The sequence below is a fragment of the Anas platyrhynchos genome, chromosome 13 (genome assembly GCF_047663525.1).
Source record: "Anas platyrhynchos isolate ZD024472 breed Pekin duck chromosome 13, IASCAAS_PekinDuck_T2T, whole genome shotgun sequence".
In the NCBI taxonomy this organism is placed as follows: domain Eukaryota; kingdom Metazoa; phylum Chordata; class Aves; order Anseriformes; family Anatidae; genus Anas; species Anas platyrhynchos.
Genome location: NC_092599.1, coordinates 1,321,214 through 1,338,566, shown reverse-complemented (window position 1 = coordinate 1,338,566; position 17,353 = coordinate 1,321,214). Strand labels below are relative to the sequence as shown.

Genomic DNA, 17,353 nt, shown 5'->3' with positions numbered 1-17,353 from the left:
TATTATGCATATATCCTTTTTATCCTTTTTTTTTTTTATGCAGAGAACATTGCATTACTCTGACATAGGCATACCAAAGCATGCTTATTGGCTTTTAAAAGACACCAACTTGTGCAGAAGCTGCGGTTGCAGGGTTGGCTCCTGGCCGGGAGGCTGGGGCTGCCCTGCACCCCCAAGCAGCATTAGGGCTGGTGTTTGTGCCCCGATGCTTGCTGCAGGCAGGCAGCAGAGCTGCTTTGAGAACTCTTGCCTAGTGCTCCAGTAGCTGTAACTGCTGCACTATCAATGTCAAAACCTGTTTTTTTTGTACAAATATGTTTAAACCCTGTTACCAGTTGGATGTTGCTCGATGAGACGTGCACAAGGAAGGAATGCTCCGGCATGGTCAAACACTGTGCATGGTCTGGTGCAGGCAGAGAGGTTACGGCTGCCCCGCTGCAGGGGCATGCATCACCGCCTGGCGAGGGTCACAGACATCCTGGAGGCATTTTAAAGACACAAAAGATGTGAGTGGACAGCAGCAGAGTGCTGCTCAGGAGCAGTCAAGTGAGTTTCTAGCCCCATGGCTACAGAATCACTAATTGTAAGTCCTAGTGCCTGTTGCATTTTGTATAACTGTACCCATTGCTTGGATAAAGCAAGCTGATGGACCATGCTCAGCAGTGAGCTGCACTTTGCTGAGGCAGCATCTGCTTCTCCCTGTGCTGGGGGCCACACTACCATGGGGGCAATCCAGGGCAGGGTGCCCACGCTCGGCTGCCTTGAGGGGCAAACACGTTGGGTGCCTGGGGGTCTGCAGAGAGCTGCACCGAGCTGCAGTGCTCGGGCTGCCTCTGCTGAGCTGTTGCTATAGCACGGTGCTCTGCAGTCCTGCACGAGTGATGGGGGGCTTCGACGTGGTTGGTTGGCAAATGGCTCTAATGGCTTACCTTGATTTTAATGTATAAAGTTTGAAAAATGTATCTAAACGTTATAACACAATGATATGAGCCATGAAATGAACTGATGTGTGTGTCAGCTGCAAGAAATAGAATTTTAAATAGAAAATTCAGTGCTCTCAATTCAAACAGATTTGATAGTAAAGCAGCTTTTCAGTGGTGTTAGTGCAAGCCTTATATGAGTAGGTAGGCAAGGAATGCCAGAGAGAAATCTAATGAAATCAGTGAGCTGTCTCTTCAGTCATTGTTTTTGAATCAAGTTCTTCCTATATGTCAAAATATTGGGAAGAATGATTAATTTAAAACCTTTGAAACCAAGAGGAGTATTTGAAATTAATTTTCAGTGTTAATTTCCCCTACACGTGGCAGTAGTTTATGCCAAATAAAGGGTACTTTTGTCATCTTCCTGACCACAAATGAATTAAAAATAAAGGAAATAGTTGTTTTATGTGAAGTAAAAATTATCATGTGTTCTCTTAAGTTACATTGATCTATTGACATCAGAATCTGGTGGTAAGACCTGGTCTGTGGCTTTGCCAACAGCACGAGTGTACCTGGAAACTCCTCTGGGGAGGTTCCTGCAGCCTCAGCCAGGTTCTCACTTCTGTGGGTGCATCAGAAGCCCGGAACAAGGACAGCCCATGCTCAGAGCAAGTAGGTGTGCTGGTGATGATAATTTAGTGGTGTAGTCACATCCTGCAGTACAGGGATTTATAAAATGAACAAAATTCCTCTTCTTACTAATTAGTTGCACGTGCACATTTTCATCTATTGAGTTGAGCTTTTTATCTCTTAAATTCCTGTGAGATATAATAAATGGTGACTGAAATAATGGGCCGCTCAGCACTGCAGCTGTAGGTGCGTATCGTGAGGTGTAGGTAGAAGAGTGTGAAATTTGATCTGCAAATAATATAAGGAAATTTAATTAATTTTAAACTAATGTGATGAGTGCCCCAACAGTAAGGGAAAGGGACATATTCTGCATATTAATTTTTACTTATCCTTTTTTTGTTTGGTCTCTTTGCTCTTTTGAATTTCAGATTTGCTAGCGTTTCCTTCCCATATAAAGTTTCCAGCAAAGGTCTAGAGATCAAGCTTTCCTGCTCTGTAAGGGTTGTTTAAATATTTACCTATTGATTTGAGAGTGTGACCTCATTTCTTGCTTCCTTAAGTACCAAAGAACAGAAGATAAAAATGTTTTCACTCTCCAGAGTTCTTGCTGCAAAGTAAATTTACTTGCTTTTATTCTTTTATGGTGAGTCCAACAAAGTAGTCCAGCGTGTCCCACACCGTAACAGCACTGCGTGCTCAGCTCATTGAATCAGGACTGCGGGAGACAGACCTCAGGCAGACTTGACACTCCATCCTCCTGCTCGCACAGTGAAAAATCTGTTGGTGCCTATAGGTTCACATCAGTGCAAAGGCTGTCTTTGTAAAAGGATAGGAGTTCCTAATGTTAATAGATGCTACTGCAATGCATCTGCCTTTTTTATTTGGGATATTGGAAATATTAGCATAGGCTTCTTGGGGGCTTTAAACTTACAGAATGATGAGTGAGTGATGACAAACTGTGTTGGTGGTGGGTATTCTGCCTTACACATTCAATTTAGGAAAATATGAACTTCATTTCCATTGCTTGACACTGGTGCTTAAGAAGTGCTCTCTGGAAATGAAGTGTTATCTCACAATCCTGAAAACCGTGGTTTATATGTTTGGTGCTACTTTGTATACATTCTTCTGTGATTTCACTCATTTTAATAAGTCATATTTTTAAGTAGGCAAGTAACAAGTTCAGTGGTAAGAACATGCACTGTAAAGGCCTCCCTACCTTTCTGTCCTGTGAGCCTCTCAGCTGGGTAGTTCCAGCATCCTTCAGGATCCCTTCACCTCAGGAAATCAGTGTTTGATTCCCATAAGTCCCAGCACTTAGGTTTGGGCTTTTTATTGTATGCAGCAAAAGGTGTGGGAGAGGGAGGAGGGGAATAAAATGATCTATTTTTCCTTTGTTCTTCCTTCTGTGAAGGAAAAGGATGATTTTTTAAAAACTGGCCTGTCAAAAATGCAGGTGTACTATAGCCATAACTCCATTTCTTGAAAGGAAAATGAAGACTTTAAAGATTCATAATGTTTCTGGATGCACAGTAGGGCAGTATGGGCTTTACAGGAGAAATGATTTCAGCAGTAATCACTTTTCTTTCAGTTAAACACATTAGGTAGTCCAAATATTGACAAGTATTTCATACACCTCTTGAATTCAGCATCAAACGAAGAGAATTACATTGTCTTTAATGGGCTGTGCATCGAAAAAACTCTTTAGAAAACAGTCAATGAAGAGCTTTGTGCTAAAAGAACTCATATATAACTGTATTCGATCCATCTTCTGAGATTCCCAGGGGGGGCGAATGTAAATGGCGGCACAGTGGAGGCTGTTCCCAGTGGCTAGGTTGAGCACATCTTTTGCCAAATAGTTTTTATGCTCCTAGACCTTCACGTCTGTATTTGTGGCTTGCCCAGGTGGGATTACAGGTGAATTGCAAAGATGAAATGCACCTGCCAAGTAGAGGCTAGGACTCAGGTCTGCTAAAAACTGTATTAAGGTCACTCCTTGAGCTGTGGCAAACTTTCATCTGAGAGCTAATGCACGCAGACATCTCAGGAACTAGACCATGACTGCAGTTCAAAGCCTGCGAAGCAAAGCCTTGCTGTCCCAGATAGAGGGTGATCGTTGTGCCGTGTCCCCTCTACTTACAGTTAGTAAAGAAAGCCCAGGATGCCCAGGATGCTTGGGCAGTGTCCTGACCCCTACCCGACAGTACTGGGAACTGCCTGCAGGCTCCTTCCCCAGGTCTCCCTGCCCCTCCAGCCAGCCCCTGCCTCTGCTGAGCCTGCTTGGAGGCCGTGTCCTTTGGCAGAGCCCCCCCAGCACCTGGCGTGCTTCTGCTCTGTAACCCGGGTCCAACAGCGGTGGTTTGACGTGAGGCAGGACTGCTAGGCTGAGATCTAGACTGCCTTCCAAGAGCTCGCTCCCAACTTTGTGCCTTTTACATTTTGTTGCAGAACTCCATTAAACTGAACTGATTATCCTCAGGCAGAATATAGGGAGGTGTTTTTGCAATGCTGAGATAGTGGTTTTATTGAACTATATTGCATTTTTAGTAGTCATTTGAGAGAGGGTTATTAAAGCACTGCATTGTACATTAAGAACATTACTCCAGTGTGGAGGAGATGAGGATTATGAGAAAGAGAAGAGACCGTGGACTCTTTAGAGCTTTGTTTCTATTTTTTATTTCCCTCATCCAAAGACTGGAAATCTATTCTATTTAAATAATTCTTAGCTCTTTCAGAATGCACTCATTTTGAGTCCCAGAAAGCAGCGGTCCATCCACAAGTCTGCAGCAATGCCTTTGTGTAACCCAGTCTGTAAATGTTTGACAGAAAATATGCTGCAGCAAGACTGAGTTCTCGGAAACCCGGGTAGAGCCTAGCAGAAAAGCTATCTTATGATGTTTCAGTCCTCCCAGCTGCCATCTGCCCATCCAGTCTCTGGAGATGGTGTGCTTACATGTGCTTTTAACACACGTGTGCGAGCCAGGGCTTCATTCAGCTTTCACCAAAATGCTGTGAGCTACAAACATGCATAATACAATGCCAATTTGCTAATGATGCATCATGAAACTTTCTGTCTATAAAATTAGACCACGCATAGTCTGATTCTCTTGTGATCTCTGTATGAAAGGGACCTGCAGTCTGCAGAGCTGAGGGTTAGGACCGTTTAAGAAGTGTCACTTAGAGCTTCAATTAAACTTGGGAAGCAGCAAGCAAACTAGGACATGCTAATTAGAGAGCATTTCCTCAGAAGAGGATTTGGGATGATTGCTGAAGCATCCAGAGAAGAGACCATCATCCTGCTTGAAGTATATAGGAGTGCTAAGTAGCTCTCTTCTGCCTTGGTTTGGACGAAACACAAGAAACTGGAGGTTAAACAAAATGTTGTGGAAGCTGCTGTGTTTTCCTCTAATCCTTCCTGTCCCTCAGCCTGGTGTCCGGTTTTCTTTTGTTTCCCTACTAACACCGTAGTTGATCTTCCCAGCTAAGATGGGTGAACGGCGAGTCCTGCTTGCTTTTGGGTGCTTTTGTTTGTAGTTCTGTGCGCTGCTCCCATGTCTCGCGTTTTGTCCTCACTAACTCAAAGCCCAGAAGTTCCTGTCAGTCTGTTTTCATGTGCCTTATCTCCTGCGGAGTCTTTGCAAGCCTGACATTTGGTTCGTGAAAGATTTTTTCATGTTGTAAACACTGGCCTCTTCTTTGGTGAAAAATTAGAAAACAGGCTTTCTTCCAAAAGAATACTTGAAAGATTTCTAAACCTCCCTACCTTCCCTCCCGGATTTGTCATTGTGTCATTGCTATTCTCCGGATTTCTCATTCTCTGAAGATCTGACAAGTCTTTACTTGCCCTTACAGATATATAACAACCAAGAAAATACCATTAACTGAGAGAAGGCTAAAATACTATGCTACCTCTCCAAGAAAAAAAATAAAAATGAATTAGGAACATGGGAACACTCGAAATTGTAGTTAGAAAAGCTTCATCATTAGAGATCATTTTGTGCTTGCAATTTATAATGATTCACTATCCAGAGGTGGCATCATTATTACTAGGGGGGAAATATCCCTGCAAGAGCAGCACAGCACTAAGCAGTCTCCTAAATTACAGAGTGGAGCTCCAAGAGGCAGTTCAGACAAATAAAACCGTGTCATAGAGCACAGGATTCTTTAGTGTATGTGAAGGTTGCAGGAAATTGCTTTTTGCAAGGGAGCCAAACCAGCCTTGGAAGGTATTGTTTGTGAGCAGTGTTGCATTCAGGCATTTTAGGAAGCAAACAAATAATTGGAGATTAGGAGCGGGTGAGAGTAGCTGCCCACTGCCCACGCTCCCCGCGTGCTGGGCGGTGAGACGCGTCCAGCCTGCGTGTTTTCGTGGCAGGTACCAGCTCTGCTTTTCAACTGCCTCGATGGCTCAGGGTCTCATCTACGTGACCTCAGATTTTACTGCATATATCTTAATCTTAACACTTATTTACAGGAAGACAGAAATTGTTTATTTCTTACTTGATTCGCTGAAACAATCTCCTTTCAAAGTGGAGCCCGATGGCTGCTTTCCATGTTGTCGGGTAACCTTCCAGTTACCTCCCTCTGGGGTGCTGGCGCTGCGGGCGGCCGAACACGTCCAAGACAATCTTCCTACCCAGGTGGAGCTCCTTGGAGCCAGGAGCCTCCTCCACGGCATTGGAAATCCTACCGTAAATGACTGCTTTGCTTTGTTCCTGCTGCAAATTTCAGTTTAGGACTTCAAATATGCCAGTTTTCAGGATTTATGAACCAGCTGCAAGACTAAGATACTTAGCGGGTGTTTTGTGTTGAGCACGGTTCTAATTTGTATCATTGCTTGGCTGTACATTATGCTTTTAAACATGGTATTTTTGGTGCTTTGTTTCTGTCTCTATCTGCAGCCAGAGATTTCACCGCCTACAGTTGTTCCTAAAGAAACTGTGTTTTATAAAGTGTTCTGACACTATTTCTGAGAACTTTGCCTTTGCTATTTTTATGCACAACACAGTGGAGTCGGTCTGAGTCTGACTAGAGCAGACTCTTAAAAGACAGAGGGAGGACTGCATTATTTTTGGATTCACGCTGTACGAGATTATACGAAGGGCTTTGCACTTCTGTGATGTTCATCCCATTGATCAGCAGATGCACCCGGGGTTTCCTACAGACCTTTAATTATATTCATTTCAATGTAATTCTGGTGTCTGAATTTGGAGGCTCACTTTTCTGTTTGATGATAGGAATTTCTTGTTAGAGATTGGTTTATGGCAAATATCTACACGCAAATAATGATATTTAGCTGGGAAGCTGGTCCTTCAGGCTCCGGCCCTGGGCTGCCATCTAGAAGCCCTTCAAAACAGAACTTATCTCCTCTTCGAGGCTTTCCAGGGCAGGCTGGAGCCTGGCTGGGGCATTTCTGCTCTGCTGTAGTAAAGCTGTAATGACAAGAATGTTTTAAATGTTTGAAGCAGAAGTACAACTTTTATTTTATGTTGTTTTTTTCTATACGGTTACACTGTACGGCTCAAATGTACTTTGTCTCGCACTGCTTTTAGGACGCCAATAAATCTCAAGTGCTTCCTGCTGCAAATACCAGGCTGAGGCTGGTTTAGAGACTTTGGAGCACTGTAATCTGAGCAATCGTGAGTCTGTGAGCATGCATGGCTGTTGGTTCAACAAGGCATCCTTCTTTATTTTCTGTCTAGGAAACAGAGCTTTTCTAAACCTTTGAAAATGTTGATCTCATACTATTCTTATAATTTAATTTAGTGTTCCAGGGAGTCCCAATTTTTGTATGCTGCTGGAGTTTAACTGCCATAATAAAGGACAATTTTTGAGGTGATAAAATGCACTAGGAATGTCATTAAATATGGAGCTAAGCTGTGACAAAATAGAATTAAGCATTAATGAATAACATACTAGAAACTGTAGTCTTCTGTATCAGTTTGTCTTCTGTTTTTTGATTATGATGAGGTCTAACTTGAAAAAATGAGGCAATAAACAAGTTTAGCAAAAATCAAATTTTAAAATGATTCAGTAGAATCTTTCTGTATAGAAAGTTTCTAAGTTAGGGCTGCTGTGTGTCCACAAGGATTGTTCCCTTGGATAAATTGTTGCAGTTCTGTGTTTTAATGTAATTTTATTATTGAGGCAGTTTTTATTTTTACAATTGAATTATGATACTATGGAGACTTAATCTGAATTCTAGCCTATCTGCCCACCAGTACAGTTGTAAACTTATTTTACTGGCATATGCAAGAACGTCGTAACTCTTGGTACCTAGCGTGGTAACTATTTCTAGTAAAGAAACAAACGCCTGGCACAGAGCCTCATCAGAACTTTGATTGTGGACTTAAGGGCCCAGCTGCCATTTCTGGATTTATTATTTTATTTCCTTGAAATGTGATAATTCAACGCAATGTTCTGGATGGAGCTGTGGATAAGTTAGACCAGCAAATGCTGGTCTAACCCAAGTGCGTTTCTCTGAAATTCTGCATATATTTTAATTGTTAGGGTCAGAATACATTTTTTTCTTTCCGTTTGTGGCTGGACAGACTGGGTCAGAGAATGCTGTGTGGTCAGGATTTATTTTCCGAGCTTGGTTTGTTGTGAATTTACACGTTGGGGAATGGCACCGGCAATTTTCCTAGATTAGACTACTGCAATTCTTTATTCCTGCACAAGGCTGATAGCAAATGAACCCAGTAAAGCGGACATTGTGGGGGGGGGGGGGGGTTACACTGTTTGTGATATAACACAATAAATGAGGATTCCTACCCATGACAGGAGATCTCTGTGAAATCCTTACCCACATGCCAGCGCACACCTCACAACTGGAGCGAGCCCATGAGTCACGTATTGACTTCTCACTGATTGCTCTTTGAAGATTTTGTGGCTTTCATGTCAGCTGTGTGAATAACTCTTTCACTGGTGAGGAGTTTGACGGCAAGCAAGCTGGCGGGCCTGGTTGTGTTTCAAGAATATGTAATAATCTTTATCACTCCCGTTCCCATAGGATGTCATTCTGCTTTTTCAGGAAATATCCTCAATTGTGGTACGAAAGTCTGCTCGCAGGGACAATACTGATTGGGTCATTTGAGCACTACTCAGGGACAAAACTCAGTCTTCAGTATTATTGCCTCTGGTTTCCTTTTCTTCTATAGAATATATGAGGTTTAGAAGTAAAATTCATTGGAGCTAATAAATTGTATATGCAGGGTATATAAGTATATGCCAAAGCCCACCAGTGACAGACATAATAGTACAAAAAAAAAAAAAAAAAGAATAAAAAAGGAAAAAATACTGCATGCCTTCAATATTTATCTTCCTCCTTTTCTACTTAATTCCTCTCCTTGGGTCATGGGCTCTTCTGCCTGTGGCCCTGGTTTCACAGCACTCTCAGCACGGGGCTTCACAGGGCCACCACAGGGACCATGTGGGTGCTCTGGCAGGTGGCTTTTTGGGGGGTTCAGGACCTCTTTTGGTTGTTTCGATTTAAAAATCTGGGTGTAAGCTGTGACTAAACTGACAGCTCCCTGCATGTCCAATTCACTGCCCGTACATCCAGGTGCTCAGGAGCAGCGTGTGAGCTGCGGTGCAGGAGCGGTGGCTGCAGGCTCTGTGTCGCTTTGGTGAAACTGAACAAGCGTCAGACGTTGTGACTGGCCTGGGAGCATGACGAATCCACAGGGGACAGGCCTGTGAAAGCAATCAGCCGCTTGCTTCCCGCAGGAGCCCGTGCGAGCCCGCTGCTGCGTGTGCCTCTCCCCTCCACGAAGCGTCCAGCAGGCAGCTCGCAGCAGCTGCTGGTTTTAAAGGAACGCACTAATCAGTGGAGTTGAGTTCCTTTTAGTAATTAGAAACAGCAAACATAACTTTCTGAAGCAATGTTTTCGGTACTGTGGAGAGCAAGTCCCCCAAAAAGAGAGCCTCTGTAGAGAAATCATCTGAAAAAGTGTTAAATTGTCTCTTTTGCTACCTGATAATCCAATTAAGGGGTGATAAGAAAAATAGCTCTTGGAGAATTTCAGGGAAGCAGAATAATGTACTTAGTGTTGTACCAGAATCAAAATACCACATAATCATGGGTATCCATGGATACTGAAGCAACACTTTGATTACTAGATACATCCATTACCCTTAAATACCAGAGTTAGGTGTTTAATGCCCCGAACAATTTAATGCATGACTGCTTGAACTTGCACAGAGAATTCTCCTGAGGTTTTGCCTTTCAGAGGCACAGCATATAACCTGTCAGCGGGCGAATGAAGGCAGCTATGATATTTTTAAGACTCTGCCTTCTTCCAAGTCCCTGTATGCTTTGCAACTGCTGCCACGCAGATGGCTCAGCTCGCCCGCCTGTCCCCGAGCTGCCTGGGAACTGGAGCATTAAGTGATACGGCCCAACCTCTGCCCCACGTCTATGCCATCTGAGTGGGATTCCCGTGAAATAAGTCATATGAGAGCATTTTACAGTGCTGGAGCTGCGGGGACTCGCTGTGCACCAAACGGATGGGCATCACGCTGCTCTCTGCAGCACCAGACCTTTTATCACAGCAGGGTGAGCACGGCGGTTATTTAATGTCACAGGATACATCACAGGGCTGAGGCCACAATTTCTCCACTGGAGTTTTGAATTCTCCATTAGTTTTACAGAGCAAGAAAGGAACCCTAGGAAAAAGCCTGCTCTGCAGGGTACCGAGGGCAGAGGGGTGCACGCCACCAGCCCGGCTTTTTCCTTTCTGCTGCATGAAAGGATCTGGTCCTCCTTCCTAGTGCTGGTGGTGACAACTACATGTATAAATAAGTAAAATGCAAAAGGGAAGAGGTAAAATAGGTGTTTAGAAAGTGCTTTGATATTGAGCCTTGAGAGTATGGTTGGTTAATGATGAGTTTATAGCAGGGACTTCTCGAGGTGGGCTGAGCAGGCAGCACGATGTGGGGGTTTTGGTGCCTGCTGCTTCTGGAGCATGGTGGTGGCTCGGTGCCTGCCCTTGGCCCTCCCTGCAACACTGGGTGCTTCTGTGTTGTGAAAATGCTGTACGATTCAAGAAGCCAAGGACTGGAAAAGTGTGAGGAGAAACTTTTCCTTTTCATCTTTTGCAGCAATTACCCTGTTTTTGTTACTTGATCTTTTTATTCTTTTCTCTGCTTTTTTGTACTCACAAAATGTCTTATGTCAGAGTTCAAAATCAACCTCCTTGAATGCCTCAATACATGTTTTCATGGCAAAGCATTTTTTGAGGATACTTGTGAAGAAGAATCTCACACGTGTTCTGTATGAAAGGGGAAGAAGAAAGCTGTCATCTGATGCAGGCAGGAGAAGAATGGTCTTAGTTGATTGTTCCTGCCTGCACGAAGTGAATCTTTCCTCTAAGCCATTCTACTTACCCATGCTAAGTAAAAGCAGGAAGCCAAAAAGCAGATCTCATATCATCTGACCTGCTGCACAACAGGGCATTTTTGATTTATCTTTGTTATCCAGCCCATCCTGCTTTATTCACGAGACCCAAACTTCTGATCACCATCACTTAGCGTTAGCACTTTGTTTCTGTTCCTAACAGAATAACAACTGCCTGCAAAAAAAAAAAAAAAAAAAAAAAAAAAAAAAAAAGACCAAAAAAATATGGAGGTGAATGCTAATTTGGGAGGGAAGGAGGGAAGTAGGATTTCATGCTCCCTAAACGTTTCTGTGCTCTGGGGTCCCCCTCGTCCCACGGAGTGATTTGCTCCCGTGTGAGCTGGCCTTGGTATCTTTGGGGCACTGTCCTTTATGGCTGGATGTCAGGATCGTCTGCTTTGGCTGAGGGTGGTGCAGGTCCCAAGGGGGTCGTGGGTAGGTGAGGGGTATGGAAGGAGGGCGAGCCATCGGCGCAGCCCCCCTGGTGAAGGAGGAGAGGCACGACTTGGGGTGCTTCAGCTGGGAGGAAGGAGGAGGAAAGCAGAATCCTCAGTTCTGTGAGCGTAACTCATCATTCGCTTCCTATTATAAGGCCCTAATGATGACTCCTTCCCTTTTAGATTAAATGAATTTCTTTTTGTTGTTGTTTTAGGAAAAATGAATTGCTCTTAATTTTAATGAGACAAACTGAAGAGAGGAAAAAAAAAATGTTCAATCCATAATTTTTCCTTTTCAGTCTGGCAGGTATTTGTATATCCTTAATTGCCAACATCCTGAGCAACATCTTCAGATAAATTGCCCCTGTATCCAGCATCACTTAGTTAATTAAAGCTCCTCCAGAAGCATATGAGAAATCAGTGGCCATTATGAGGACCAACATGAAACTAAAGAATATTCTCTTTGCGCAGAGGTTGTCTAGAAATTTCATTTTTTCAGACAGAAACCGTGCTAAAGTAAGTCTTGTTAGTGAATTCATGAAATTCAGGAGAGTCTTCTACTGGAAAAAAAAGGGAAAAAATCATGCAAAAAGTCTCCGAGTAAGGTCTCCATTTACTAGTACTGCTTTTGGGAGGTGCTTGTGCAGTTGCTTTTATTTTCTCCTGATAGTGCTGGAGCCTGTTGGAGGGGGCACATCCTTTCCACAGAGACCCAGCCCCTCCCTGTGCCCCCACTGCAGCTCGGCAGAGCCCCTAGGATGGTTCACCACAGCCCAGAGAGCTCCTCCAGCCGCTGGGGGCAGGGGCCCAACCTCACTTGCATTTTATTTGTTTGCCAAAGAAAAAGATCTGGAGGCGCTGTTAATTTCAGTTGAAATGTTGGCGTTTCTGTGTTTTCGAAGCGTGCTGCCAGTGGCTGGTAGCATGGGGAATTTTAATGCCTGGAAGAATCCAAAACAATTGGGTCACTTTGCCAAAGTGGCACAAACCACGGGGAAAACTAGAAGCTAGGAAACCAAATAATTTCAAGTCATTGTTTGAGGAAATGGTTGGCCTTGTTTTCTTGTCCTTTTCATGGATTATTGCGCGTTTTCATGGCTTACTTGTTGGACAAAGGCGCATCTGGAAAGGCTGAACCTACTGGGTCTGCTCCTGGTATTCTGTTCCCGGATTTGATGTTATTAGGAAAACATATGCTGGCAGCAGGAAAAGATGACAAAGATGCCAATGTTAGACTGCCATACATAGCCTAGGAGAGAAAAGACATTGTTTCAGGAGTGGTAGAGAACTGACTGCCTCAGTTGTTGCTGTGACCATGTTTTGCTTATTGCTGTGAATTCCTAAAACTCCATCTCTCAAGGAGTTCAACGTTTCTCCCTCTTGCTCTACCACTCCCATTTTCCCAACAGAAGCGTTCTGATTCCCAGCATTACAGAGGGAATCTAAGAATTTGGTTATAGGAACCTCCAAATCCACCACTGTCAGTAACTCAAAAATTTCTGGAGTAAAGAGAATTTTTCTCCTCTGATTAGGTTATGCTGCTTTTCCCAAGACCATTGCAGGCATTCTGATAAATAAATAACTAAATAAATGGAAAGGGCAGTGACAGAATAATCACTGCTCACCCCTTCAAGTGATTGTCCATATTCTATCCAAATATCCAAACCAAGAATTTACTCCTAGCAAAGACTAGAGTCTCTTTTAGATAATGGAGGAATTGACTATCCATTTATACAAATTTCCCAAATGTACAGAAAACCAGAAACACTTTTCTGAAGTTCATTTTGCACGATGTTGTGTCTGGCTGTTGAAGCCATGGAGCGCACAGCAGGCACCGGCCCCTCGCCTTGCCTTCCTTGGCACACGCTGCCTCTGAGGAGCGCAGCTGCGTGTTTCGGGGAGGAGTGGAGCGATTCCGTGTGTTTGAGTCCGCTTGTTAGCCACCAGCATGCAGGCTTTTGTGGATACCATCAGCCAGATTCAGTCCTGGGTTTCCTAACTCTGTCTTTTGGCTAGTGGTTTTTAACATCTCAGGAGAGGGGGGAAAAAAAAATAATTAAAAAAAATTGTTAGCTGGAGCTCTTCTCCAAGCATCAAAAGAATAAATTATGCCACTTAAAGCTTTCCATGAAGTTTTCCATTTTGGCAATGTCACTAGTACTGGAAAGAATCAAAGTCTTAGTGATCCAGCTGCTTGCTCGTGCACATAGCCAGAGGGACCAGGATGGAGCTGGAGAGCGCTGCCTTTCTCCCTCCCAGCATGATGGGCGAGCGGGCACCAGCTGCCTGCCCCACACCTCTGTGTGCTGGGCTTGCTCAACTGCCGGACAGATTCCCTGCAGCACCACACAGCCACAGGGCTCCTCGTGCTGCCCGGGGGTGCAGTGCTGGTGTGGCTCCTGGATGCTGCAGGGTACTGGCAATTGCCAGAGCAGTTTGTAGCTGGTTGGAGTATTCATGGCTCTCTGGTCCATCAGGGGTAATATTTTACTGCGGAAATCCTATGACAAAATCCTTAATTTGCAACTTTCAGATTTTTACCACATAATTCCCTTGGAGGTTTTTACTTCAGGAGCTCTGTGAATTAACTTGACAACTTAAATAATTGTGCACATGTGTTTCCTGTTGTAATAAGAATGCAAGACGAGAATGTGAAAGTTAAACTTCCTCTGTATGTGTCATTTGGACAATATACCCTAAATTCCTTGGGCAGCTATTACTGCAAAGGAAAGAAAAATGGCACATGCCTCTGCTTGCCATGAGATCCTCGGCAGAGGTCAAAGCTCTCTCAAACGAGCTCATAAACCCAGCTGTAAACAGATGGGATGTGAGCAGAGCAGAGCTGGTGGCTGGCGGCTCACCCGTTCCTGCAGCATGAGCTTGTGCTCGGGTGCCAGCGCTGCCCAGTTAGGCCTGGGCAAAGCAAAGCAAGGAAAGACAGTAATGCATCTTGACCCGTGCAGTGACTGGGAGCACGTATTAGTCAATTTGTAATAATGCCACTTTCCTGGAAGAGGCACTAGCAATTGAAAATCAAAATATCCATCAACATGTCTGATTTGTATCGTTCGGGTCTTGATCCTCTTGCGTCCTACTCTCTGCCTTTTTCATTTTCCCGTGCTGTGCTTTGTGCTGCTCACCACGCTGGCATGCTAAAAAGGAATCTCTGTTACCTGCCTGCACCAGCAGACGGCAAAGGAAATAAGAGCTGACTTGCCCAAGGCAGTGAAAAAACCTCTGTGATGCAAAAAAGACCTGAAATCATCCTTCCGAAATTCCAGCATCCTTTCTCCATCCTGGATCCCCTGTACTTGGAAACCACATGGAAATTCCACGCTTTCAAGTTGGATGTTGCACTGGAGGGCTTTTTTCCTCACTATTGAGCCTGGCCGCAGCTGTCTCTGTCCAAAGATGCTCAGTTCAGCTGTAATCATTATCAGCTATAATGAGATTTTTGGCTTCTCCATCCAGGCAATAGAGCTTGCATGACCCACACAAGAGATGTAATTATTGTCAGGATGGGTTGCTGAGCTAGCGGGCCTGCCAACTATTTCAGTCCTTTTTTCATGCACCTAAATCATGTAGGTGGCAATTACTTAATATTAGATATTGTTTCTTTCCTTTCCTTTTTTTTTTTTTTTTTTTTTAAATAGTAGTTTTATAACCACAGTGTTTATAATCACATGTTCTAGATTCGGCTTCCTTTTTTTCTTTGCCCCTTGGATACAACGGTTCTGCAATGAAGGCAGGTTCTTAGCAGTGACATACCACTGCTGTGGGCTCCTGGTCACAGCCCCCATCACTGCTGGTGGCTCTCCCCTCCCAGTACACACACACCTCATGTGTGTGCAGCGCCGTGTCTGTGGAAAAGAAACTGTAAGCATTCCTTTCTCCTGTTTTTAAAAGCTCTTACTTACTGGCACTGTGCTTCAGAATCCAAAGTTGGGGAATGTTGCTCCATGTGCCTGTCTGTGGGTGTCTGTTCTTTGGAGCTGTGCCTCTGATCCCCTTGTAAGAGCTCACTTTTTCTGAATGAAAGCAATGGAGAGCTACGAGGGATTGTCAAGGATCTCCACGGTACCTTTAGAGGTACCTAAATAACAGTTGCATCCAGCATGCCAAAGCCCTTTGGTGTTATCACTACAAAATAAATCCTCTCCTGCTCTGCTGTGTCAAAGCAGGACCCTCTGGAAAGGACGCCGTGGCAGGAATGCATTAATTTCCATCTGACAAATCCTTTTTCTTTTACTCCCTCAATGAGTTCTCCAAAGTTTCTAAGTCCTTATTTAAGAAGAGAACTGGGAGCCTCTTGTGGGAGATTGGAAGTACCTTGGCTTGATGTGATGGAGAGCCTGGGAGGGTCCTTCCCCTCAGCAGCTGATAATTTTAAATTCTCCTTAGGCGTGATGCCAGAGGGGAGAGGCTTCTCACAGGGAGAAGGAAAAGAACAGAGCCCGGTCCCTGCTCACAGCCACTCCTGCTGCCTGAGGGTGCCTGCGCCCGGGCACTGCTGTGGCCCCACTGCTGGAGCGGGAGGTTTGGGCTCAAAGCCAGAGCTGCCAGGGGTCAGCCTTTAACCAAAGCATAATCTGTGCCAAATGGGACAATTTGGGGAAAGCTGGATAACTGCTCCTGAAGCTGGGTTGATTTCATCTAATTTTGACTAAGGAAAATAACAGGAAAGAACATTTCAAAAGCGTTTAGGCTTTTGGAACTTAGTAGCAATTAGAGTTTCTCCCCTCATTTTCAAATGAAGTTTCTGTTTAGATATCAGTATTATTTTCTTCTCCAGAAAAAAAAAAAAAAAAAAAAAATCAGGTTATGATAAATTTAAGTTGTAATAACTGTAGAACAGAAACAAACCTTGTGTGAGGCAGTGACAAACTTAAGGGTTATTTTCTGTTTTATCTTTCTCAGCCTTTTCTTTTGTACAATTTATTTTCTTCCCACTGAAAGCAATCTTTTTTCCCCCAGAGTTTTTGGATCACATAGTACCGAGAGACCTGGCTTGACTGCAGTCAACCTCTGTGTCTCAACTTCTCCACTTTTGAAATAAGAAAAATGAGCCTGACCTTCTTTATAAAGCACTCGGAGATTGCAGATGAGATGTGATATAGCAGAGTCATATTTTGCAACTCTAACACCATATATTTGCAAATGCTCAGTGCTTTTGCTCTAGGTGTTTTTATACGTCATCTTTGCCATGTTATAGGAGAATTATGGTATTTTCTGCCGGAGTGTATGCAGACAGAATGTGCTGATGGTGGAAGAGCTTTCTCCTCTAGAAATCCTGCCCTATAGAACACCTTCTCTATTTCTTCATTTGGCTGTTCTTTTAAATCTGGATTTTAAATTGTATCAGTAAATATTTTCTTTGTCCTGTTGTCTTTTAATTAATTCATCCCCGCTTATGATTCTTACTATGTTCCTCAAATGCTTTATTAATTAACACGCTGTGCAGTATAGTGAGGAAGTTGTTATCTAGGATGCCAGTAAAGATGAAAGAGTTTATTGCTGAGAAACAAAGGAATAAAGGCAGAAGTGTGATTTCATCTGCTTACCATGACAAGGAGAATGTCACTGGAGTTATGATTTTTTTTATATATGTTAATTTTAATTTTTCTCCAACCATGCTAAATAACTAATTTGTGAAATGTGTTAAAGCTATTTCCTTGATGGCTGTGGTTATCACTATCATTGTGGTGTTACTGTTTTTTTCAATACTATCTGTGCATTTATGAGAAATCCAGTTCACAGATGTGTAGTTTATCTTGAGATCTCAATTGCTTGGGCAGCTCCATCCCATTTGATGATGGACATTTCAAAGAGAAAGGATTTTCACAACCAATCTTTCCTTTTGCCAACATTCAACTAAATTGTTGTTCCTATTTCAAATAAGCTGTTTCAGCGGAAGCATTTTCACTTAATATCCTTTAACTTGCAAAATCGGTCGCTGCTCTGCACCAAGATAA

General features: G+C 43.5%; 1 protein-coding gene across 6 annotated transcripts in view; it reads left to right on the top strand.

Moving 5' to 3' along the window:
* Positions 1-17,353, top strand: part of GRM7 (glutamate metabotropic receptor 7) — a 260,837-nt gene that overhangs the window by 122,485 nt on the left and 120,999 nt on the right. The window lies entirely within an intron of this gene.